Below are 25,361 nucleotides of genomic sequence, written 5' to 3'. Positions count from 1 at the left end.
GGCTGGAAAAATAGGAACAATTTCTTGGTTTTTTTCTCTGTCAAGCTGGTTTTACAATTTTGTTTGAAGTTTCTGTGAATTTCCAGAAAGAATTACTCATTTTCAAATATAAGGGAGGCAATCAACACAGTGAAAAGAACATTGGAGACAGCAGTATTGAGTCTGAATCCCAACTCCCAATATATCATTTATTGTGTCTGGAACTCAGTTTCTTTATTTGGAAGATGAGAGGTTTAGATTGAATGATCAGGAAGTTCTCTTCTGACTCCACATGTTATAATCTGAAATTAAAAAAAAAAAAATTCTGAAATGAACTCTATGAGCAGAACCAGGAGAACATTATGCACACTAACAGCAGATTGTGTGATGATGGTCAATTATAATAGACTTAGGTCTTCTCAGAAATACAGTGATCCAAAACAATTCCACTAAATTTAGGAGGGAAAATGATATTCACATCCAGAAAGATAACTAAGGACACTGAATGTAGATTGTTATTTTCACCTTTGTTTTTTTCTTTCTAGTGGTTTTCTTCCCCCTTTTTGTCCTAATTTTTCTTGTACAACACAACTAATATGAAAATATGTTTAAAAGAATTGTACATGTATGACATGAGAATGCTTGTTGTCTTGGGGAAGGGGAAGGTAAAGCAGAGGAAGAGAAAAAGGATTCAGAACACAAAATCTTACAAAACTGAATGTTGAAAACTCTCTTTAAAAACACTTGGAAATTAAAATACTATTGGAATAAAAATATAGAAACAAAAAACCCCCAATAAATTGTACACACACACAAAATGTGAATTCCAACTAATTTTTGAATTATATCATTTTTATCTTATTGGCAGAACAGCTTTCTAAAAGTGATAATAAATAATTAGTAACATTTATTAAGTGTGTATAAATAATTTTATATTAATAACCTTTTATGCATGTATATCTACATAACTATATGTTAGCTGCCATAATGAAAATTAACTAGTTCCTGTTAAGAGTGCTATATATGTACACACATATGTATGTATTATATAAGATAAATATATTTGTACAATACATATCTATTTCTATATCTCTATCTATTAGTATCTACTTCTCAGGAAAGGGATTAGGATCAAATGAGATAATTGTAAAATATTTAGTACTTTAGTGGTACATTGTCTGTACAATTCTAAGTGCAATATAAATGTTAAGTACATGCACATATAAATAAACAATTATACATTACATGTAGTAATAAGTATTTATTATGCATAATAATTCTCCTGATTTTCTCTCTATATATATATGTTATATATGTGTTGCAAATGTATCAGTTAATCTTCATAAAAAACACTGAAATGTAAGTACCTATAATGATCTCCATTTTATTGTTGAGGAAACTGAGGCAGAGGGAAGTGAAATGCCCAATATCACATAGCTAGTAAGTGTCTCAAGTGTTTAAGTCTAAGACCAATTTTGAAATCAGATTTACTCCAGGACCAGCACCTATATACTGCTCAATCTAATTAATCTACTTTTAATTTTTGGAAATCATAAGTAGTTCAATTTTAGTTATCTTTTTTGTGACATATAATCCAAATAATAGGCCACTGATTATGTAGAAGTACTCTTTAGTCCATTTCTCACTCCATGGTTCTGTTGGCTTCTATTTTCCTTTTCCCTTTCTTTTCTTTCACTTCAATGCTTAGTAGCCTTCCTCCATTTTTAACAGCCTTTACTCAGCTCCAGGGGCACCACAATTTTTTGAGTTTTCTTTTTCCTTGTCCAATTGGTCATTTTCAACTGTTCTAATCCAGTTGGTGCCTGGCAGGTGTTAAGTTGTATTTGACTCTTCAGGAGCCTATATACTTTTTATTCTATGGTATTTTCTTGGCAAAAATACCGGAATGGTTTGTCATGTCCTCTCCAGTGGATCATTTTTTTTTTTTTTGGCAGGGGGGTCAGAGCTCTTCATTCTGACCAGTTCATCTTGGCCTGACATACTTTATAACTTAAATAAACTATACAAAGCCTTCTGTCACAATAAGACAGTGATCCAGGAGGGGATTTTTAGGCAAATGGGTTGAGCAACCTGCCCAGAGTCACACAGCTAGCAGGTTTCTGGGGCTGGATATGAACTCAGGACTTCCTAGGAGCAGGGCTCTATTCACTTTGCCTTCTTGCCATCCCTAGCACTAACAGGTGCTTTATAAATGTTTATTGATTGATGGATTATTCTAAGTGCCATTTCATACCTCCTCCTTCCCAATGTTTAATTCCCAAATAATAGTTTAGGAATATAATTGGTAAAAAGCTTCATTTTCTCTTTATTTCTTGGAGTGGGAAGACATCTACCTAAGAAGAACTATCTCAAGCAGACCTGTGGAAGATGGCTTTCAATACTTTAATGTTTAGAATACCCCCACAATGCCATATAACCTTCTAGGCCTTCCCAATTCCAATGTCTACTGTCTTATGTTTAAAGTAAATCTTACATTGTTCTTCCATCTCCTCTACCTTGATCTGGGGTCATGTCTCACTCTCTTGAGACCCTTTCCCTCTGCATCAGATTTTATTTGCTAAAGCTGTGGTTTAATAGCCATCCCATGAAAGAGTTCTTCCTAGTTAGACTTCACCTTGTAAAGTATAAGCCCTTCTGTGAAATGGGTGAGAAATATAAAATATTAAGTCATTGATTTGTGTTTGAAAAAGACAAGAAAATAATTGATCATCTCATAGCCCATGAGTTGTGTCTATATGCTTTCCCCCGTTTGAGACAGGATTAAAAAGCAAAAAAACAAAACTGGAGAGACTTAATAGTCTGGGGAAACTGGAAATCTGATGATTAAGCAAATGGTCATAGCATAATTACGACCTACTCTGCAGAATGAAGACTTGTGGAAATGTCCTGGATCATCAGTGCAACTAGGTAGCCCAGTGGATGGGATCAAGAAAACTCATCTTCCTGAGTTCAAGGCAGGCCTCAGACACTTACTAGCTAGGCAAGGCACTTAACCCTGTGTGCCTCAGTTTCCTCATCTGTAAAATGAGCAGGAGAAGGAAATGACAAACCACTTCAGTGTCCTTGCCAAGAAAACCTTCTATGGAGTCTTGAAGTGTTGGACACAACTGAACAACAACTTGGATCATCACCGGATCTTAGGATGTCATCTCCTATTGGAGGGACCCAGACCTGTACCAGAAAGAGTAAACAAAAGGCAAGGCCAGTCCTAAAGGATGACCCTAATTACCCAACTTCTGCCTGTCTCAGAGACAAGATCCTAAGGAAGTAAAAATTAGAAGGGTTCTGCAAATTCTGTGATAAAAGACCCAAGAGCACAGTCCAACACTAGAACTAGTTGAGTCTGAAGTTAAATAAAAAACATATATTTCCAATAAAGCACTTTAAATAAGCTCAGGATTGAGGAGGAACCCAATCTGTATCTATTTTCATCCCTTGGGATGTCCAATGAGGAACTGAAATATTTTTCTCTAGGACTATTGAAAGTCTGTTTATTTTTCTATATTTAAAATGTTTACTTGGTCTTTATAAACAACATTAACCACAGACCTGCATACAGTCAGGAAGAGGCGATTGAGAAGGGAGAATCCTCCCCATAAGATTTAATTGCTGAATTGTTTTGACAGAGCTCTGTCTTTAACTAGGGGCTCAGAACTAAAAAATAAAGATAATTATAAATACTTTTGATAGAACTTCCCAGAGAAGAGAGAACATTTATAATAGGAAATGTATCTAAGCAATGAATCAGTAGTAGAATGAGAGGGCATATAGGAATGGCTGAACTCAGATTATCACTGCATCTTATCATTGCTACACTCATATTATCATATAATATTACAATTAGACAGAACCTTAGAGGACATCCAGCCCAAATCCAGAAAGTGAGGGATAGAAAGGGAAAGACAAGGTAGGTACTAGGAAATGATTTAAGGGAAAGAAATTTTTAATCCAAATACTTCAAGAAATGGTAGTCCAATCAGAAGTCTTCTCCCTCTACCCCACTCCATAAATATATCTCTTCAAAGAAATGCTAATTTATAGTTCATCCATCCACTTCATCCATCATTCAGTTATCAATTATTTCCTTTAAGCACAGGGCTGAACCATACCACCACCACCACCACCATCACCCCATCATTCAAGAAACTCTGATGATTTTTCTTTTACCTCCAGGATAAAATATAAGATCCTACGTTTGGCTTTTAGAGTCCCCTTATAACCTGGTTCTCTCCTACCTTTCCAGTCTTATACCTTACTCACCCTTCTTTATTCTGCCATTCAGTGACACTGACCTTACTATTCCTTCCTCAAGATTTTCCACATATGAATCCCATGCATTTTCCTGCCTAGAATACTAAGTTTTTGCTTCTTGACTTCCCTGGCATTCTTTTCAAGTGCCAGCTAAAATCATGATTTCTACAAGCTAATTTCCTAATCTCCCTTAACCTTAGTGCTTTCCCTGAGATTACCTCCAAGTAATCCTGTATCTATCTTATTTGCATGTTATCTCCCTTCTTTGACTGTGAATTCTTTGAAAACAGGGACTGTTTTCACTTTTCTTTGTATCCTCGGCTTTTACCTTGGCACATAGTTACATGTTTAATAAATGTGGATTTAACTATCCAGGGTGTCCCAAAAAGTCTTAGTACAGTTTTAAGCAGTAGCCTAAAATTTTGGGTACACTTTTGGGACAATTTGTACAAGTTTGAGCTTTTGTTATCTTCATAGAATAGTTAAATTTTCCTCCCCATCAGCAATTTTATTCGAAAGATGAACTCTTGGGGAGAAAACTTCTACCAATGTACATCTGCAACTATTTTGCAATTTATATAGTCTTTGAGAGTTGAGAAACTGAGAGGTTAAATGATTTTGCCAAGCTCACACAGCCCAGAGAACAAAATTTTAAATTAAATCTTAATTTAAAGGATGGTTATCTACTTATCCATGTAACCTCTCAGTACAACACACAAGTACCTAAATATTATTTGAGGATGATAATGATCAGAATTACTTTCTACTGAAAATTTAAGCACAATAATCTCACCAATGATTTGGCACATGGCATTCCCAATCTCTTCATTTTCTACTTCCTTTGACAAGTCTATCTCTATTGGTCTATTGGTCTCTATTGTAATTTAAATCCCTTTATGAAAACTAATTCTAAGAAATGATGTACAATATAAACTATATAAGTAGTAACTAATACTGATCCCAACATCCACAGATTAGAAGTTAATGTGTCATTAACCCAGAGGGAAATCCTCTATTGGTTTGCATAAGAAGAGAAGAATTCAGTTTTCCTCCAGATCAGAAACCACAGAAAAGGTGTATTCTTACCTCTGCAGCTGCAGAGGGAGCATTGCACTTTGTCTGAATCTGTGTGATTCATTTCTAGATTATATGTAAAGAATAAATAAGACACTTTCTTTTTCTGCTGGATATTTTATTTTAAAATTAAAACTTCATTCATTTAAATTCATAATTTTTATGTATCTAAGATTGGTCAGGAAGTTTTAACACACTAGGGAAAGAGGAAAGAAGGAGAAGGTATAAGAAAGGAGAGAGTAATAATAGTAATCAAAGTAACAGAAAAAAATCAAGGTTTTACTACTCACGACCTCCCTGACATTAGGCAAGTCACTTAATCTTTTGGGGCTTCAAAAAGATGTCTTCATATATATATATATATAACAACCAGCTTCCCACTCCCATCCCCAAGGTACCATTTCCTAATAGCTCTCTAATCAGTGGTCTGTGGTTCTTTGGGGACATTACAGACTTAAAGAAAACTAAAAATATTAAAAAGCAGGAATTGTCAATAATAAACATCTATTGAGCACCTACTATGTGCCAGGCACTGTGCTAAGCACTGGGGACACGCAAAAAAGGCAAAAGACAAGTCTCTGCCCTTGTGGAGCCCATGAGCTGTTAGGATAAACAAACAATATGTCCAAACAAGTTACATGCGGGATAAATATTAGGATATAGTTAAGAGAAAAGCACACTGGATTAAAAAGAGTTGGGAGAATCTTTCTGGAGAAGATAGAATTTTATCTGAGACTTAGGAAAAAAGAGTATATTCCAGACACAGGGAAGAGAAAGGTGGAAGACAAAATGCTGAGTTCAGTGAAAGCTAATAAGCCATTTTAGTGAAGGAGAATAATATTAAATAAATCTAACAGGTATATTGGAGCTAAGTTGTAAAGAGTCTAGCTGAAGAGTTTTTATTTTAGTCTAGAGGTAATAAGAAATCACTGATGATTTCTGAGCTCTGGAGAGTAAAGCAGTCAAACCTGAGCTTTAAGAAATTTATTGTGGCAATTGTGGGTAGGATCAATTGGAAAAGATTGAGACTGGAAAAAGGGAAAACAAATAGTAGGTTATCATAATAGTCCAAAGAAGAAATAACAAGGGCCTGAACTAAGGTAATTATGTGATTGTAGAGAAGAGAATGGGATTCAAGGGATATTGAGGGACATTTTATAAGACATGACACCTATTGGATTTAGATTGGGAGAAACAGAGCAGGAAAGAGGACTCAAATGACTCCAAAGTTGTAAAACTGCCCAAAAGGAGGGTGGTGATTTCAACAGAAATATGGAAGTTGGGGCATAGGATCAGGTTTGGATTAGAAAATGAGTTCTGGGGACAGCTAGATGGTACAGTAGATGGAGAAAATAATGAATTCTGTTTTAGATGTGTTGAGTTTGAGATTCCAGTGGAACATTCAAATGGAGATGTCCAATATCTAATGTGATCCCTTTTGAAGTTCAAGAAAGACATAAAGACCATGGGACGACTCCCATATTTCAGGAACAGCATTATAGATTTAGAACTAAAAAAGAACTTGGAGATCTTTTAGCTTATCCCTCACCACCACCCCTTTAAAGTGACCCAACACATTAGCTGTGTGACAGCTAATAGGTTCCAGAGGCAAAATTTAAACCCAGGTTCAAAACCAGCATTGAAGATTGAGGAGAGTTAGGTAGAAGAACCAGGTGAGAGCGAACCTTTGTTCACAGAAGCAGGTAGAAGAGAGAGTATCAGGAAGAAGAGATGGTTGACATCGTCAGAAGCTAGAGACAAGGCCTGAGAAAGGATTATCAGATTGAAGCGGTTAAGAGATTGCTTATAACCAGTCAGTTTTGGGGAGGAGTGTGGCTGTGGAAAAAGAAAAAGAAAATAAAGAGACTATGGCAAGGTTAACTGTTTTAAGGCTGGGGGAGACATGATGTGCTTGAAGGTAGCAAGAAAAAAGCAAGCACATATGGAAAAACTGAAAATGAAGATAAAGTGATTGTTGGGCCAAGTTCTGTAAGCAGAAGAATAGGATAGCTTGCCACGGCTAAGAGAAGGGCTTCCTCTTCCTCTGAGACTGTAGCAAAGGAGAAGAGAATGGAGACCAAATGGATAGATTTTGAGCTGTAGAATAATGGGAAATGGCTTCAATTTTCTCAGCAAAATAGGTAAGGTGCTCTGAAGGGAGGGAGGAGGTGCAATAGAAACATTAAGCAGAGAAGGAAGTGTGGAAGTGTGGAACAGGCAGGGTAAGCAACAAGATTAAAGAGATAACAGGGGAGAATTAAAGGACTCCCAAAGTAGTGGGAGCCCAAATAAGACCAGACAAAATTAATTTATAATGGATCCACAGCATTGCATAACTTCCTCCAGCACTGCTCAGTGACACAGGCATGGGGCAGTTGTGTTGGGAATTGGGAAATTGAAAAAGAGAAAGACAAAGGACCAGGAATTCAAGAGTAGAGAAGGAGATATATTTGGTTTTTTCTTAAAGCTTTTTATTTTTCAAAACATATTCATGGACAATTCTTAAATATTAGCCCTTACAAAACCTTGTGTTCCAGTTTCCCCCCTCCTTCTTCCACCCCTCCCCTAGATGGCAAGTAGTCCAATATATGTTAAACATGATAGAAATATATGTTAAATCTAATATGTGCATACATATTTATATAATTATCTTGCCACACAAGTAAAATTAAATCAAATGAAAAAAAAAATGAGAAGCAAAATAAAATGAAGCAAACAACAACAAAGACAGTGAAAATGCTATGTTGTGAACCATACTCAGTTCCCATAGGAGGTGGGAGTATATTTGAAGTAGTCATCTATAGAGTTAATATTATGAATGTAGAGACTGGAGCATGGATTATTGACAAGAAGGGCAAAGAAATTTAAAATGAAGAGCAAAAAATAAGTTTAAGCAATGTCATGCAAAGTAAGATGCAAAGTGAAGGACTGAAGATCCATTAGGGGAATTTCAGAACTCAAAATCATGAAAGTAGTATAATGATGGGTAATATGGATCCAGATCCCTATGGCAACTGAAGTGAAACTATAAATCATGGGAATTGAAATTGATGTATTAAGGGACCAAGACATTTTAGAGGGTATCAATTAGTGTATTAAATGACAGCGAGTTTCTGATTAGTACCAATAAGAAATACTCTTTCTGCCTTTGCACAAGCTATCTGTTCATTCTGCCTGGAATGCTCTCCCTCCTCATTTCTAACTTTTAGGAATCCCTACCTTTCTTCAAGACTCAGAGTAAGTAGAACCTCTGATAAAATGGCTTTCCTGATTCCTCTCTTCTTCCTGTAATTGATGCTTTCCATTTTCCATCCCTCCCTCACACAATCTTGCATTTAAGTTCTATACATTTTGTATTTATTTCTGGGTGTTTTTCTGTTTCCCTATTCCCCCATCCAACAGAAAGGTAAGCTCCTTGAGGGCATGGACTGTTATGTGTTTTTTTGTCTTTCTCTCTCTTGAACCAGCAAATACTTCTTAAATTTTTATCAAATGGACTTGACTTGGAATGAATCATCTGGATCCCTCTTTTGCTCCTTTCTCAGTCTACTTTGTATCTGATTTAGCTCAGGTACATATCTTGTTCTACTCCATACCCCTCTTAAGAGAGGGATGGATATAATTTTTCATCTGTATCTCTCTTGCAATTTAGCTCAGTGCTTTCCACATAGAGGGTCTGTGATTAATATTTGTTGAGTTCAATGGGATTGAATTATAATAATTTCTCTTGATATTTAGATCTCTGTGAAACATTCTGCTGCACAGCATTAAACTAAAAACAGATATGTTGCTTTGATAAAAAGTGAGGGCTATTTAGAAACAGGTAAGTTTACAGGTTATCGTAAGTTATCACCCTTAGCTTCAGAGTGTTATGTGGATCTCAGTGGAGGTGGATGGTGCCTGAGAATTGACAGCCATGATAAATGGATTCCTAGGTTCCTGATACAATAACTTAACATAAGTTCTATCAATCATTAAGCTGTTCTACATAAGTGAATTTTCCACATAATTATAGCAATTAAAAAAAAAAAACTCAACCACTCTGTATAAGTAACAGAAGTACCAGACAATTCCCAACAAAAGTTTTTTTTCCCCCATATTTAGAATAGGTAGTAGGGGACTGTAGATTATGGAATTAGAGGACCTTAATTCCTGTTCTGGCTTTAACACTAACTTGTATGACTGTGGGCAAGTCATTTCATCTCCTTTCATCTCTCAAGGTCTCAATTTCTTACCTGTATTGTACTTAGAAAGTTGGTATGATAATGCTTACATTGCCTACCTCATAGAGTCATTTTGAGGAAAATATAAACTTTATAGTGATATAAAACTGTGATTATTATGCTAAACAATCTCAAAAAGCTATGCTTTTTGAGTTTTTGTTATTATTTTTAATAATTTTTCTGCCTCTTTACTCTCTAAGTGGTTATTACTTATGATTTTTATCAACATCTCTGCCTCTAATGAATCCCTCCATTTCACTCTTTCTGATTTGCTACTTTTGGTCAGCTGTGGGCTTGTTTTCATGGGAAATAAAATTAAAATCAAGTCAATGAACTTTTTTAAAAATGACATTTTGTTTTTACTTTATCTAAATTCTCTCTGCTTCCAAACTCACAGAGAACCATCACCTCTATCAAATGATATTTTTTAAAATAAAAGAAGTGTTTATATTTAAAAGGGAAAAATATTAACTCTGGAAAAATCATCTTTCAACTTATTTGTAGCTATGGAGAAGGGAACCAGATGGTAAAAGTGCCTGAATTCTTTTTTTAAGAGTAGGGGGGATGCTGGGCAACACTAGACTTGGGGGAGTGGGCTGGAGGTGGGACAATTAGACAGAGAAGTGGATAAAGCACTGGGTCTGAAGTCATGGAGCTACTTCCTAGCTATGTGATGCTAAATAGGTCATTTATCTTCTGCCACAGTTTTATCAAATAGGGATATAAAATGAGAACAATAATAGCACGCACTTCCCAGGATTGATATGATATGAGGATCATAAAAAATAATAATTACAAAGTGCTTAGCACAAGCCTATTACATAGTAAATACTCTGTAAATATCAGTTATTATTATTATACTTGTACATATAGCTGCCTATTCCCAATGGGACTATCACCACAATATGAAAGAGCAAGAGACCCTAGACCTGGTATTCTACTATTACAGTGAATTATTTGGAAGGTGTAGATCTGATATGAAATATATTGTCTGTCTTTCGGCAGCCCCAAGTGTATATCCCTTCTAAGGGGACTTCCACCAGTAACTTAATGCTAAAAGTCTAGAGAATTACTAGAGTCCCCATGGAATATAGGACTCAATGGAATGCTGGGAAAGAGCATCATTCTGCTGGCAACCTCAAATTTATTTCACTACCCAGAGAAATCCAAACCACAATGTAGTGTTATATCTGGAGGACTTTAGATCTCTGAGAAAAATGAGACCAATGTAGCAGATGGAGAATTGTATTATTTATGCGCCACTCTGATAGGATCACTATCTACCAGGGTTCCCCTTCTGCCTTGTGTGTCCTTTTAGGTATTTTTTTCAATTTTCTGAGGGGTGGAATAAAGCCTATCTGGTATCTGATATATAGTAATGACTACCCTGAGTGGTTATGTGGGGTAGATCTAGAAATCCCTTAATCACATATAGGGAGACCTAGATATAAATTAAGCTTGAAATTTCCAAAAGCAAATTCTGAGAGGGGGTTATAACCCTCCAAATTTCTCATTTCTTTGGATGTTCCCCCAAATCAGAACTGAAAGCCTAAGACCTATGATTTTCTTATAATAATAGAATCTTAGCTATCCATCTTGTTCAGTCTTCTTATATATAAGTGATTTGTCCAAGGTCACATAGCTAGTTAAAGACAGTGGAAAAAACATTGAATTTTAAGTCAGAAGAACTGATTTCAAATCATAGAATCATATATTTTAGAGCTAAAAGGGACATAAGAGATCATTTCAGCTCTTCTATTAACTCAGTTGCATTGTCTGTAAAATGAGGGATTTAGATTTTTAAGTCAACATTGAAGGCCTTTTCCATCTTTAGATAAAGAACATTTTTATGATTATAACTTTCCTTGATTTCTACTGCTAAGTCCACATACTTGATACTACAATTTATAATATTTTCACTATGTCCCAAATAGCTGAGTTCCTCGAATAAGTAAAACTACTATATAGTGTTAATGCTGTAACTTTTTTCTCTGCTATGGGTTACATCCTGAGGGCCAAAGCACCTGAGCACAGAATTCTGTGTACCAGAAACAGGTAATAATTTAGAAAGGTATTTAGAAGTAGCATTCCTTGTTACAAATCACCAATAATTAAAGAAATGCAACAACTTTGAGGTACCATCTCACAACCATCAGAATGGCTAAGATGACCAAAAAAAAAAAAAAAAAAAAGACATGCTGGAGGAGCCATAAGAAAAATATGGACATAAATGCATGGTTGGTAGAGCTGTGGACTAATCTTAACCATCCTAGAAATCAATTTGGGGAGAATTATGGCCAAAAAGCCATTAAACTCTGAACATCCTTTGACCATAGGGATGTTAGGTCTGTACCAAAAAGAAATTAAAGAAATAAGAAAAAGATCTATATGTTCAAACATTTATTTATAGCAAAGATTTTTGTGGTGGCAAAGATTTGGAAACTGAGGCAATTACCATTATTTGGGGAATGGCTGAATAAGTTATAGTAATATGAATGTGAGGGAATGGTATAAGTGAAAAAGATGGTTTCAAAAAACATGGAAAAACTTGTATGAACTGAGAAAGTAAAGTGAACAGAATCAGGAGTACAATTTATGCAGTAATAGAAATAGTATAAAGATAATTAACTGAGAAAGACTTGGTAACTCTGATCAACACAATGACCAGCCACAATTCTAAAGGACTCATGATGAAACATGCTATCCGCCTCCAGATGGAAAGCTGATGGACTCAGAGTACAGATTGAGGAAGCATATTCTCTTCTGTTTCTTGCTTTTTTTCCCCTGAATATGGCTAATGCAGAAGCTTGTTTTATATAACTATAAAATTAAATAAAATCTAAGTTAGTTTATAGGTTAAAAAAATTAGGAAGTAGCATTCCTACTTGGGGGGTAAAGCTGGCAAGTTTATAGAAAAGATTGCTCTGGTTCTCTAGTGTTTGTGTTTTCTTTAAGTGATATAGTAACAATACTGAGTGCTAAATAACATTATCTAGGGGATTGGGTCTAGGCCTGTGATTTCAAAGGTATAGGAAATTCCCAGAGGAGCAAACTCCCTACCTTATTTGTAATTTATATTCTTAGAGGGTTGCCTAGAGTTTAAGTGATTTGCTCAAGGATCATACAGCTAATATGTGTCAGAAATTAAATAGGATTTGTCTTCCTGGCTCCAAGAGGGGCTCTCTATCCCACTACTCCACTTTACCTCTCCATATTCTCTGACTTGAAAATAGGATAATCTACACCCAGAGAGAGGACTTTGGGAATTGAGAATGGACAATAACATAGCATTTTCACTCTCTTTGTTGTTTGTTTACATTTCATTTTCTTTTCAGTTTTTTTTTCTTCTTGATCCAATTTTTCTTGTGCAGCAAGATAACTGTATAAATATGTATACATATATTGTATTTAACATATATTTTAACATATTTAACATATATTGGATTATCTGCCATCTAGGGGAGGGGTGGGAAGGAGGGAAAAATTTGGAACACAAGGTTTTTCAAGGGTCAATGTTGAAAAATTATCCATGCATGTATTTTGTACATAAAAAGCTTTAATTAAAAAAAAAAGATTGGAAAAAGAGTAAAAAATAAAATAAAATGAAAACAGGATAAATTATTAGCTCTGGAAAATGTTTCTTTCTGCAGACAAATACACAGGCTTGATTTTAGTTGCTAACTAAGCATGGTGGTACATGCCTATAATCCCAGCTATCTAGAGGGAAAATTGAGGTTGGTGGAGTTCTGTGCTTCAGTGGGCTATGTTGATCACATATCTGCACTAAAATTCAGTAATTAATATGGTGAACTCCTGGGAGGAGGTAGGAATCACAAGGTTATCTAAAAAGGAACAAACAGACCCAGATCAGAAACAGAACAAATCAAAACTTCTGTGCTGATCAGTAATGACATCAGATCACCTAATACTTCCTGCCTGGATAAAATAAAGACACGTGGTCTTAAAAAAAAAAAAAAAAAGTCTTTTTAAAGTAACATTATTTGGTAATTTGGGAAATATTTCCAAGGTAATGATTGAGTGTGGATATTCAGTGTTTAAAATTAAGATGACAAAGATAAGAGACTAGTGCCAAAAGAATACAACCTCCTCCAAAGACTCACGAGAAAATCCAGGGTTATACCTGACAGTGTTTTGTCTTGCCATGTAATAAAAAGGAGGAAAAAAAAGAAAATGAAAACTAGGATTTTGGCAGGGCTCAGCCTCCCCAGACATGAGTGTTTGAGCACAAGGGTAGAGGCAGCAAATATCCTGGCAGCTCTCATGTTCCATCGGAACACCTGCTATGCTAAGCAGCTGGGGAAAGAAGCCCTAAAATAGCTTAGGCTCACCCACTCGCTCACAACAACACAGGAACTCCCCTGCACTGCAGGGGAAAAAACCCTTAAGACAAGAGGCCTAGAAAAGCTTCTTTGGAAAAATTACTCAATGCGTTTTCCTCCTTTGGCAGGAGGTTGGAATCCACTATCTGTGTGGTGTTTGGGTCACTAAGGCTCTTATTGGTTCAGGTCATTGGTCCCTGGAGTCAGCAAGGGGAGCAAAATCAGAACTCCCAGGAGAGAGATGCACTCGCTGCACGACCAAGTCCTAAAGGATTCCTGGAGCGCCATCATGAGTGCCTTGGGGTGGGGCAGGGAGGGTAGAATACTTTATACTGGCTTATTGGTGTTCCCCGGGGACTAGCACACCGCTCTGGCTCTGACCTGGAAGCATTAGCAACAGGGTTTATAGAAACCAGAAATCTTAATGGGTTAGCTGTCCAAATCAAAGTGTAGCTTGGAGCCAAGGGATTTGGAGGCAGCAAAGGCACCCGACGGAAGGTCAAATGCTAGTGCAATTTTAAAAACCTGGGGAGTAGAAGCAAAAAAGGAGGAAAAAGAAGGATCAATATATTGACCAATAGGAGAGGATTGTTAATAAATCTAGATTCTGGACTGAGGTCCAGACACAGTATTAAGATTCCTATTTTAAATGGTAAATAGAATTATTTTCTGTAACCCAGGTTTCTAGCCAAGTTGGGAGCATTTTGAATCAGAATCTGCAGATTGGTGGAGAAAATGATACTTTGCAATAGGCCTTCAAGAAAGGAATAAGAGCTTTGGAAAGAAGAGACACATGTGATTCCACATTGTCTCAGGACAGACTCGAGGGAGAAGTAAGGGGAAAAAATACTCTGGAAGCAGCAACAGTAGATGAAACTATCCCTGCAGCACATCCCTGACTTCGGCTTGCCTCCCCAGAGACTTTGGGGAATTTCCTCGTGGGTGAAATTGGGATCTTTCTCTTAGCAGAGTGAGATTTCAGCTCTTTCTCCTCATACTTGTTTACATTCTGTTATTTTCTAATCTGAGTAACTTCTCCAATTTTAGTTTGCTATTTACCTGGACAAATGGGTTTGGTTGGTATTTATTATTTGTGAAACTAGTATTTGGTAGGAAGGAGTAAAGCCTGTTCGTGTAAATTTGGGGTCTGCTCTCTTATTATAAGAAAGTAGTTTGAATTGTAAACTAGTGTCCATAGACCAACACTCTATAGGGGAGCAAATAAATATACTTCTAGTCTAGGACACCTCTCTTTCAGAGAATAGCGTGATCAGCTTCATGGACAATAACAGGGATCTCAGTGTCCCTAAAGTACAAGATTTCAGAGATATTCTCTATAATCCACATGGGCAAATATAACCTACATGCGCTTAGAGCATAGACTCTACATGTAAATTTTGTGCTTACTTTTATGTCTTCCTCCTGTTAGGAGAAAATTTCATCAGTTTCATATTAGCCTTTATGCTAGATCTTGTGTTATTGCAATGGGAATAAGAAGACATATTGTTATAGCACCTGTGCCCTTTTGTTGTCGTATCTCAAATTAACCCTTCACAGCCACCAACCTAGGGTTAGAAGGGGAAAAAATGCTCCAAAAAATACTCATTACCTCCCTGGTTTTTATACTGTATTTCCATTTGAAAATTATTAGGTTCAAATGTGTTTTTAAATATTCAAAAGGAAAAAAAATTATTTAGTCCCTTTAAGAATTAAAGGCAACTGGCAAGAAGAGACCATATTGTAACATGTGAGAGAATCTTTTACAAGACTTAATAAAGAAACTGCTGTTAAAGAAATCAAACATTCATCAAGAGGGAGGGGATAGTTAGATCAAGGTTCAAACTAATTGAGAAGTTTCTAGTTAGAAGACTTCAGATATGGTCATGAAACTTCAGATACGCTTGTACAGACACGATATTCTTTTCCCCACTGAAGCTTTTCAGCTCAAGAGCAAATAAAGGCTCTGAGGAAAATTTCTTTGTGCAAATCTTGGAAAAATTGTAAATAATTGGTTAAAGGCTGGAGGGAAGAGTTTTTGTTGTTTTTGTTACAAAGCTTACAAAGAACTTTGGAAGCTAAAACTAGAGTTAAGGCTTCAGGATGAAGAAGATTCAGGTTGAGTTTCTATGTAGGTTTTAAAGAATACCAGAATGGGGATAAGCAGTGATTGAGGGTCAGGTAATAAAATGCTGAATTTATATTTAACTTGTTTCTCAAAAGTTTGTTCTGGTTTTTGAAGGATCCTGCTTTTGAAAGATAACTTAAAGGTAATCTAGTCCAACTTTCTACTCACTTCAGGAGTCCCCTCTATGATTTCCACTCATTAAATATCTATCCAGTGATCATTGTGCTTAAGATAATGGACTAATAGCACTGACATTTAATCTCAACTGGATATTTCTAGTGACTAACAAGGGAACTAACAAGACAATCAATTCCTTTTTGGGAAAATTCTTCTCTTTCTCTTCTCTGTCTCTATAAGTATGTCTCTGTCTCTGTCTCTGTCTCTCTCTTCTCTCCTCGCCCCGCCCCCCTCGCCCTCTGCTTTTCTCTTCCCTCCTCACCAATATTTTTCTTCTGAGTACCACCTCCCTTAATCTGTCTTCCCTTTTATCAATCCTCTCCTTTTCTTATCTCCCTCCTCTCTTACAATAAAAGGACACACAAAATAAAACAAGCAATGGCAATTAGTCACTAAAGACATTCCATGAAACTAGTACTACTGGGGACATCTTTCCCACCTCAGGTCCTAAATAGAATAGAAATAGAATAATCAAGGCCTTCCTTATCTTGCTTTTTTGATAGAATTAATTTCACAGTTCTTTCTGTAATAATGTATAGTTCAGTACAGATGCATACCTGCAAAGTATGCAGGTTAGGAGCAAGAGAAAAGAGTAGAAGACACTAGAAAGCTGGATAGGAAATAAGGCTACACAGTTCTTTCCCATGACCTTCTTGTTCTTGATCCCTTTGTGTTTTTTTCTGACATTTTTTATTTGATACTCTTTCATTTTCCTTAGTTCCTATAGGGCCTCCCTCCTTTCTTCCTTCCTATTCCCTTGACTCCAAGGATTACATTCCATGACAAACTCTTGGAATGATAAAACAGAATAATGGAAAGGTATAACTTTCCATTTGCCTACTGGACATTTCAAACTAGTGTTCTTGAGATATCTTAAACTCAACATATGCTAAATTGAACTTTACCTTAAACCTTGTCTTCTAAATTTCCCTATTTATATTTATTGCCATCTTTCTAATCTCCTGGGTTTATAATCTTGTCAGTATCCTCAACTCTTCACTTTACCTCATCCTACATGTCCCTCACTTGCCAAATTTTACTTTTGTACCTTCACATCTGTAGCACCAACTCTTTTTCTCTATTTAACAATCACCTTGGTTCAGAACCTTCTCATCTCTCACTGAGACTATTACAAGAGCTTCCTAATTATTTTCCTTGCTTCAATTGTCTTTCTCATCCTACTTAATATTCAAGTAATTTAATTTATTAATCCTTAAACACAATCCATGGGATCCCCCTACTCAATCAACTCCAGTGGCTTCCTATTGTCTGTAGAATAAAGCAAAACTACTTTAATTAGCTTTTAGAGGCAATTAGATGGCAAAGTGGGTTTAGGACCTGGCTTGGAGTCCTGAGTTCAAATATGGCCTCAGACATTTATTTACTAGCTGAGTTTGCCTTAGTTTTCTCATCTGTAAAATGAGAAGAAAATGACAAAGAACTCCAGTATCTATGCCAAAAAAACTCCCAATGGATTTTCAAGAACAATCTTTCAAATCCATATATATATATATAAAACACACCTAGACCCAATTTATCTCTCTAGCCTCAGTAAACATTATCCTTTCTCTTAGCCTCTGTGATTCAGCTAAATTGGTCTTTGTTTTATTTCAAAACACAAGAACTTCATATCCCTTGTCTGAATCTTTGCACTGGCCAGAGTGATCATTATATAAAGAATAAGTCCCTCTTCCCCTAATTAAATTCAATCTCAGAAGACTAGATATTGGATTGAATCAGCCAATCAATCTAAACTAAATGTAAATAAGTCCTTAAATCAATTTGGAAAGATCATAGGGGTGCTGAGTAATTGGATGAAAACAGAATAGCACATAGGAAAATGTGATTGACAGAATGAATCAGACACACCTATGGGTCTACATATACAAGCCAGTTTGGAATTTTGTATTCCATCAACAAGCTGTTAGGTGGTTTGAATTGATTACTAAAGGACATCTGGGAGCAAATGGTTAACTGCTTTAGTAAGAATAGAGTTTCTCTCTCCCCAGGTGATAACATTTTGAATTTTAAAAGATTAGGAGATCTGGAATTCACACAGGTGTCAACAGCAATGTCCCCCTAGCAACAGTGGCTCTCGGTAGAATTTGCACCAAGAGCTGAGATACCCTGAGGAAAGACAGCCACTGGACTGTACAAAAACAAGGAGCCTTGGAGGATGGCAGTAAACTAAGCCTAGGGTCACTTAATGACGATGACTCTGTGATGGAAGGACAGGACTCCAGTAACCAAGAGCTGGGAGTTCACCTTTTTTTGGCCTAAATTTGAGCTAACTCTTCCCAGGAAATTTCTGTGAGCAAGGAAAGAATATGTTTCCAGCTTGGGAGATTTGCTTCTGTAATAACTGGTTTTGCTACATCTATTTCATAAATACCCTTTCTAAAAGCTAATTGAGTCTATAGGGTGATAATCTATGGGAAGCATAACAATGGGAGTTTATGAATGACACTATTAGAACATGGCAGGAAACCTCAGCGTTACCCTTAGAATCCTGAAGATAGTAGTCAGCTTGGGAACCTGACCTGTTAATTCCAGTGCGATTTGGGGAAATGAACCCAGAAGGGGTTCTACATTAGGATTATAGATTTAGAACCTTAAAATCTGTTTTCAGATGAACAAATTGAGGCTCACAGAAATTGAAGTGATTTGTCACTGATCACATAGTGACTGAAGCCAGTCCTCTTCCTGAATTCAAGTCTAGCACTCTATATAAGGACTTCTTATACTTTTTCCACTCGTGACCCCTTTCTGCTCGAGAAATTTTTATACAACCTTAGGTATATGGATATATAAAACAGGTACACCAATCAAACAGCTATTGATAATAAATCATAATTTCCCAACTCCCACATGGCGTTGTGACCCACAATTTAAGAAGCTTTGCTCTAGGTTCTCAAAGTGTGGTGCAGTGAATCCTGGAGGGTCTCTGAAATCCTTTCAGAGGGTCTACAAATTCAAAATTAGGATTTTTTTCCTATTTATGATAAATATCTATTATGTAATCCATATAAACAAAAACTTTTTGGACATATTCTCAATAGTTGTTAATACTGTAAAGATACTGAGAAAGAATTTGAGAACCACTGCTCTATACTATAGGGTCATATAAGACAAGTATACCACTGTTTTCAAGGTGCACCCATTATGTTTATGAGAATAATTTATTAGGGATGTTGTAGAGATAATGATCCTCTTGATGGAGGAGAAAATGATAATATTGAGGTCTAGATTTGGGGCACCTAAATGAGATTAGGGTTTAGTTGAGGTCTAGTGGCAGGTTCAGGGTACAAGGAGCATAAGGAGATAGGTGAAGATAGCACCGGACAGAGGGTCCAGTAGACAGAGGGTCCTCGCATGGCTAGCATGTTTGGAATCTCTGCCAAGGAGTCCCAGGGTCTCCCTTTTATAATGGGAAATTTAGCTCGAGGGGCTTTTGGGTGTAGCTCCAAAGTTGGCTCAAATCCGGGTGGGGCTGGGACAGGTCGGATTTCTATTGGAATTCAAAGGGACCAGGATTTGTGAGTTAAAGGATAATTTACATTATTAACTAGGAGAGGGTGGGAATCTAGAAAGGAATTTTTCCCGCATCAATAATTGCTAAGAACCATTACTGGAACAATTAAGTGATCCTGAATTCATCTATTTTTATAAGTGAAACACAGACAAAATGTCTTTTAAGATGTTCTGTTGAAGAGGAATAACAATACAACAGACAAAATAGGGAGAGAAGTTGGTGCTTGGGACAGATCATGGGATGATAGACTTAGATTATGACCTCATGTAACAGGATATTGAATTGGAAAGGACCCTAGAGCACAACTAATGCAAACTCATTTTTCAGATAAGAAACCTTATTGCTAAAGAAGCTAATTGGCTATCATGTAGATACTAAGCATCAGAGACTTAATTTTACCCAAGTCTTCTGACTCCAGAGTCAGTGTGCTTTCCACTGTGATAGAAGGAAGTATGATCTGGGAAGCTAGCTTTGAGGAAAATGTGAGTAGGAATTGTAGGAACACACAGTGGGAAAGTGCTAAGTGGTTCTCAATAATTCCACAATAATATGATGTGGTCTCTGTGAACCTGTCTCCTAGGCTGAGGTTGGATCTGAAGAGAACAGTGAAGTTCTGCAGAAGATGGGAGGCAGGACTACGCGATCGCCAATGGAACATACTACAGGAAGAAGCTTCTGCAAACTTTTCTCAAGCGACAGCTGCTTCTGGTGAGTGGGTGGGGATGGACCAGGGCAGGCTGGTGTGGCTCAGGGTGGAGATATTACTTTGCTCCCTTTCAAAATTGGCTTCCAACCACTCTATGAACAGTACCCTGTTACTATATTGGCTTAGACAGGCTCCTCTCCATTTGTTCCAATAGAGTTTAGCTTATCTCACACACAATTAGTTACTTCAAAACTAGCTTACCTCTCCATTCACATATTGCAGAGCCTTAAATGCAAATCACTCTAGCTCTCCACTGATTAGTCAACAATAAGTCCTAAACCGAGTCTCATAGTCATTGTTTAGGCCCTGATTTTTTTAAAGCTATATTATTGTTTTTTAACATAAGTCTATGATAACTGTCAATACCAGATTATTTTAAGAGATGAAAAAAAATTAAAAGGAGAAGGGAAGTCAATTGCATCATGTTTTAGAAACAGAATATTTATGGAAGAAAATTAGACTAAGGAACTCTCAGATGTACTTTATTCTTAATTTTTCTGGGCCTTTTCACAAGCTGTTCCCTGTTCCCCACCCCCACCTCCTATAGTGGAATGTCCTCTCTCCTTTCTCTAACCCCTTCCTTTCAGACTGAGTTTAAATCCCACCTCCTGCAAAAGGCATTTCCCAGGTTCTCCCCTCCCCCCCCAGTACCTTTCTTTTCTTTGAGATTATCTCCCATTTGCCTTGTATGAACATTGTTGTTTGCCTCCTCCACATGAGACAGAGGGCCGGGGACATATTTTTTGTCTTTCTTTGTAACCCTAACCTTTTAACACAGTGCCTTTGTTTATGTAAGCCCTTATAAATAGGAAGACCTTTGCTTGCCATCTAGGGGAGGAGGTGGGGGGGGAGGAGGAGAAAATATGAAATACAAGACTATGCAAGGGTCAGTGTCAAATTATCCGTGCATATGTTTTGGAAATAAAAAGCTTTAAAAATTGTAAATAAATAAGTAAATAAACAAACAAATAAATAGAAAGCCCTTTTAAATAAATGTTTGTTCACTGATATTCAGGATTGCCAATCAAGTCTAATTACTGTAGGCATTCTTAAACCTGGGTCAAGGGCCACAAACTGCATAGGAGGGGAGAGAATTGAAAAATACCCTTCATTTGAGCAGGTGAGGATGGAGGTAGGGATAAATATCATTCCATGATACCATGAAACTGCTGATGGGGAAGCCATCTATATCCCATATACATCACCATCCCACTCTTTAGAAGAAAGCTACTTGATTCATTCTCACTTAAATAAATTATTCTTTTTTTTTTTTATTCTGCATTTTATAAATGCTAAATCAGGGAAGCTTTTTCATAAACAAAGCAAAACTGGAAAAAAAAAAAAAGGAGTGGGTGGATTGCTCATGCAGCCATATTTGATTGAAGGATGCCCTGGAAGATGTCGCAGGTGACAAGAAGGATTAACATACACAAATATGTAATGATAACGTCTCAGTTAGGTCACCAGCTGTGGACATGGAGATGTCTGACATGGTGAGGGCTTTTCTGGTACCAGAAGTGGAGAGTACCTGATTTAGTCAGAAAATGTTCTGCTCAGATCTTGGTGAAGCCATGAAGTTATACTACTCATAAAGCTTCTCCTTTCAAATATATAACCAATTCAACAACCTTTTTTTTTTTTTTTTTCCCCTGAGGCAATTGCGGTTAAGTGACTTGCCCAGGATCACACAGCTAGGAAGAGTTAAGTGTCAAAGGTCAGATTTGAACTCAAGTCCTCCTGACTTCAGGGCTGGTGTTCTATCCACTGCACTAACTAGCTGCCCCCTCAACAAGCTATTTTCAATACTGTCCTTCTTTGTCTCCCACCAAGCTTCCTTCGCTTCTGTTCATTTTTTTTAGAATGCTTCAATGAACATTTTTACATTTCTTTTTCTTTCCCAAGTCATCTTGTTTTGCTCTCACTCCCACTCCTTCCCCCTCCCAAAAAAAATTGAAAAAAAGAAAAATAAAATCTTTATATCAAAAATGCATATCCAAATGAGATAAATCCCCACATTTGCAGCATCCAAAAGGAAGGAGCAAGCATTTTAATAAGTACCTACTGTGTTTCAGATACTTTACAAATATTATCTTATTTGATTCTCTCAATAATCCTGGGAGATCAGTATTATTATTATCCTTGTTTTATAGTTGAGGAAACTGAGGCACAGAGACTTGTTCAAAGTCACAGAACATATCTGAGACTGAACATGAACTCGGATGTTCCTGACTTCAGGCTCTATCCGCTGCCTCTGTCAGAAAATAGGCAGCATGTTCTATCACAGATCTTAGGGAATTCTGGTGGTTAATACATTTATCATAGTTCTCAAGTATTTCTGAGTTTTCTTTAAAATGTTGAGATTATTGTATAAATTATTCTCAAGATCAGCTTACTTCATTCTGCACCAATTCAAACTAGTCTTTCCAAATTTTTCTCAAACTGTCCTCATCATTTCTTGCAGCACAATGATATCCCATAACATTCATATGCCATAATTTGTTTGATAACTCCTCAATTCATGGGCACCCTTTCAGTTGCCACTATAAAAAGAACTGTTTATATATATATATATATATATATATATATATATATATATAATTTTTGTGAATTTAGTTCCAAATTCCTTCTAGAATGGATGAAACAATTTACAGCTCCAATAACAATATATTATATTCATAGCCTCTCCAACAAAAGTCATTTTCCTTTTCTATCTTTTTTGCCAATCTGATGGGTATAAGATAGAATTTTAACATTGTACAAATTTTCATTTCTCTATTAATGATTTGTAGCATTTTAAAAATATATCTATTGATAGTTTCAATTTCTTCCTTTGAGAAAATACTGTTAATATCCTTTGACTATTTATTTATCAGGGAATGGCTTTTGTTCCTTCATATTTGAATTATTTCCTATCATGCATGTCACCTGAAGTAGAGAAACTTGCTTCAAGGATTTTCCTCCCAGTTAGACGTTTTCCTTTTAATTTTGTTCATGCAAAAACTTTTCCATTTTATGGAATCTGAATTGTCCATTTTACTTTCTATGATCTATTCCATATTTACTTATGAACTCTTCTCATATCCTTAGTAGCAACAGGCATTTTCTTCTTTGAAGCTCTGGTTCATTTATAATGTGACCATTTGTCAAAGAATTTGAATAGACAATTCTCAGATAATGAAATTAAAGCCATCTATAGTCATGTGAAAAAATGCTCCAAATCACTATTGGTCAGAGAAATACAAATTAAAACAACTCTGGGGTACCACCTCATACCTTTTAGATTGGTTAAGATAACAAGAAAAGATAATGATCAAGATTGGAGGGGATGTGGGAAAACTGGGACACTAATGAATTGTTGGTAGAGTTGTGAAGTGATCCAACTATTCTGGGGAGCAATTTGAAACTGTGCCCAATGAGTTATCAAACTGTGTAGATCCTTGGGCCCAGCAGTACTACTATTGGATCTATATCTCAAAAAAAATCATAAAGGAGGGAAAAGAACCCACATGTGCAAACATGTTTGTAGCAATTCTTTTTGTAGTGACAAAGACCTGGAAAATTCCCTATCAGTTGGGAAATGGCTGAATAAATTATGGTATATAAAAGTTATGGAATATTATTATTCTGTAAAAAATGATAAAGCTGATTTTACAAAGGCCTGGAAAGATTTACACAAACTGATGCTGACTGAAATAAGCAGAACTAGGAATACATTGTACACAGTTAAAGCAAGATTGTACAATGATCAATTATGAAAGACTTGGTTCTTTTCAGTGGTTCAGTGATAGAGGACAATTCTAATAAATTTTGGATGAAAAACGCCATCTCCATTCAGAAAGAGAACTATGCAGATTGAATGTAAATCAACACATGCTTATGTTCACTTTTTTCCCCTTTTGTTCTGATCTTTCTCTCCCAACATGATTTGTAAAGAACTGTGTATTTAAAAAGTTTACATCATATATATACACACACATGAACTACGATAGACTTGGTTCTTCTCAGCAATTCAGTGAACCAAGGCAAGTTCAATAAACTTTGGATGGAAAAATGCTATCCACATCCAGAGAGAGAAAACTATGGAAGTAGAATGTAGATCAAAGCATACTATTTTCACTTTTTTTTTTCCTCGTGTTTTTTTCCCCTTTGTTCTGATTTTTCTCTCAGAACATGGCTCATGTAGAAATATGTTTAAAAAAAAAAAAAAGAAAGAAAAAAGAAAATGGAGGTACATATGTAACCTACAAAATAAAATAAAATTAACAAATACAAAAAGAAAAAAAAAACCTAATCATAGCAATTCTTTTCAAAATGGACCCAAACTGAAAACTAAGGGAGTACCTTCCTGTTGAGGAATGGATAAATAAATAGTTATATGTGAATGTAGTCGAATATCAGAAATGATGAAATAGTTTCAGAAAAAAACTTTAAAAAATCTCCATGAATTAAAGCGGAGTAAAGTAAACAGAACTTGGAGAATAATTTATATCATGTTATTATAGAGAAATACAACTTGGAAATATGTCATAACTCTGATAAGAAAAAAACCCCAACAAAGCTTTGATTAGTGCAGATGACTGAGAACTGAAGATTAATTATGCTATCTTATCTCTAGCCAGAGAGGTGATGGACTTAAAGGGCAGAATCAGATATGTTTTTAGATATGTCCAATATGGGAATTTGTTTTGCTCTGATCTTTTATATATAATACCAGCAATAGGTTTTAGAGTTACTATTTATCATATAGGAAAAAGTCCTATTCTTTTTTTTAAACAAAAATGAATGTTGTCTTTTGTCACAAGCTTATAATATAATAATATGTCTATTATATTCTTACTTATTTTTGTTATTGACATCATTTTTATACTTTTCCTTATATTGAACCAACCCTTATATTTGTATAAATTAAAACTGGTCATAGTGTATGATCTTT

The 25,361-nt window shown here is 36.0% G+C and overlaps 1 long non-coding RNA gene across 2 annotated transcripts; it reads right to left on the bottom strand.

Annotated features, from left to right (window-relative positions):
* Window positions 1-154: 154 nt before the first annotated feature.
* On the bottom strand, window positions 155-21,182 carry LOC127559570 (uncharacterized). Of its 2 annotated transcripts, XR_007953164.1 has the most exons (3): window positions 21,080-21,182; window positions 3,051-3,171; window positions 155-281 (listed from the first exon to the last, which is right to left on the bottom strand). It is a non-coding gene; the product is annotated as an uncharacterized LOC127559570 (long non-coding RNA). The 2 variants fall into 2 exon arrangements; XR_007953165.1 differs by lacking the exon at window positions 3,051-3,171.
* Window positions 21,183-25,361: the final 4,179 nt, after the last annotated feature.

This window comes from Antechinus flavipes, chromosome 4 (genome assembly GCF_016432865.1).
Source record: "Antechinus flavipes isolate AdamAnt ecotype Samford, QLD, Australia chromosome 4, AdamAnt_v2, whole genome shotgun sequence".
NCBI classification, from domain to species: Eukaryota; Metazoa; Chordata; class Mammalia; order Dasyuromorphia; family Dasyuridae; genus Antechinus; species Antechinus flavipes.
This window is presented reverse-complemented; position numbering and strand designations above follow the sequence as displayed.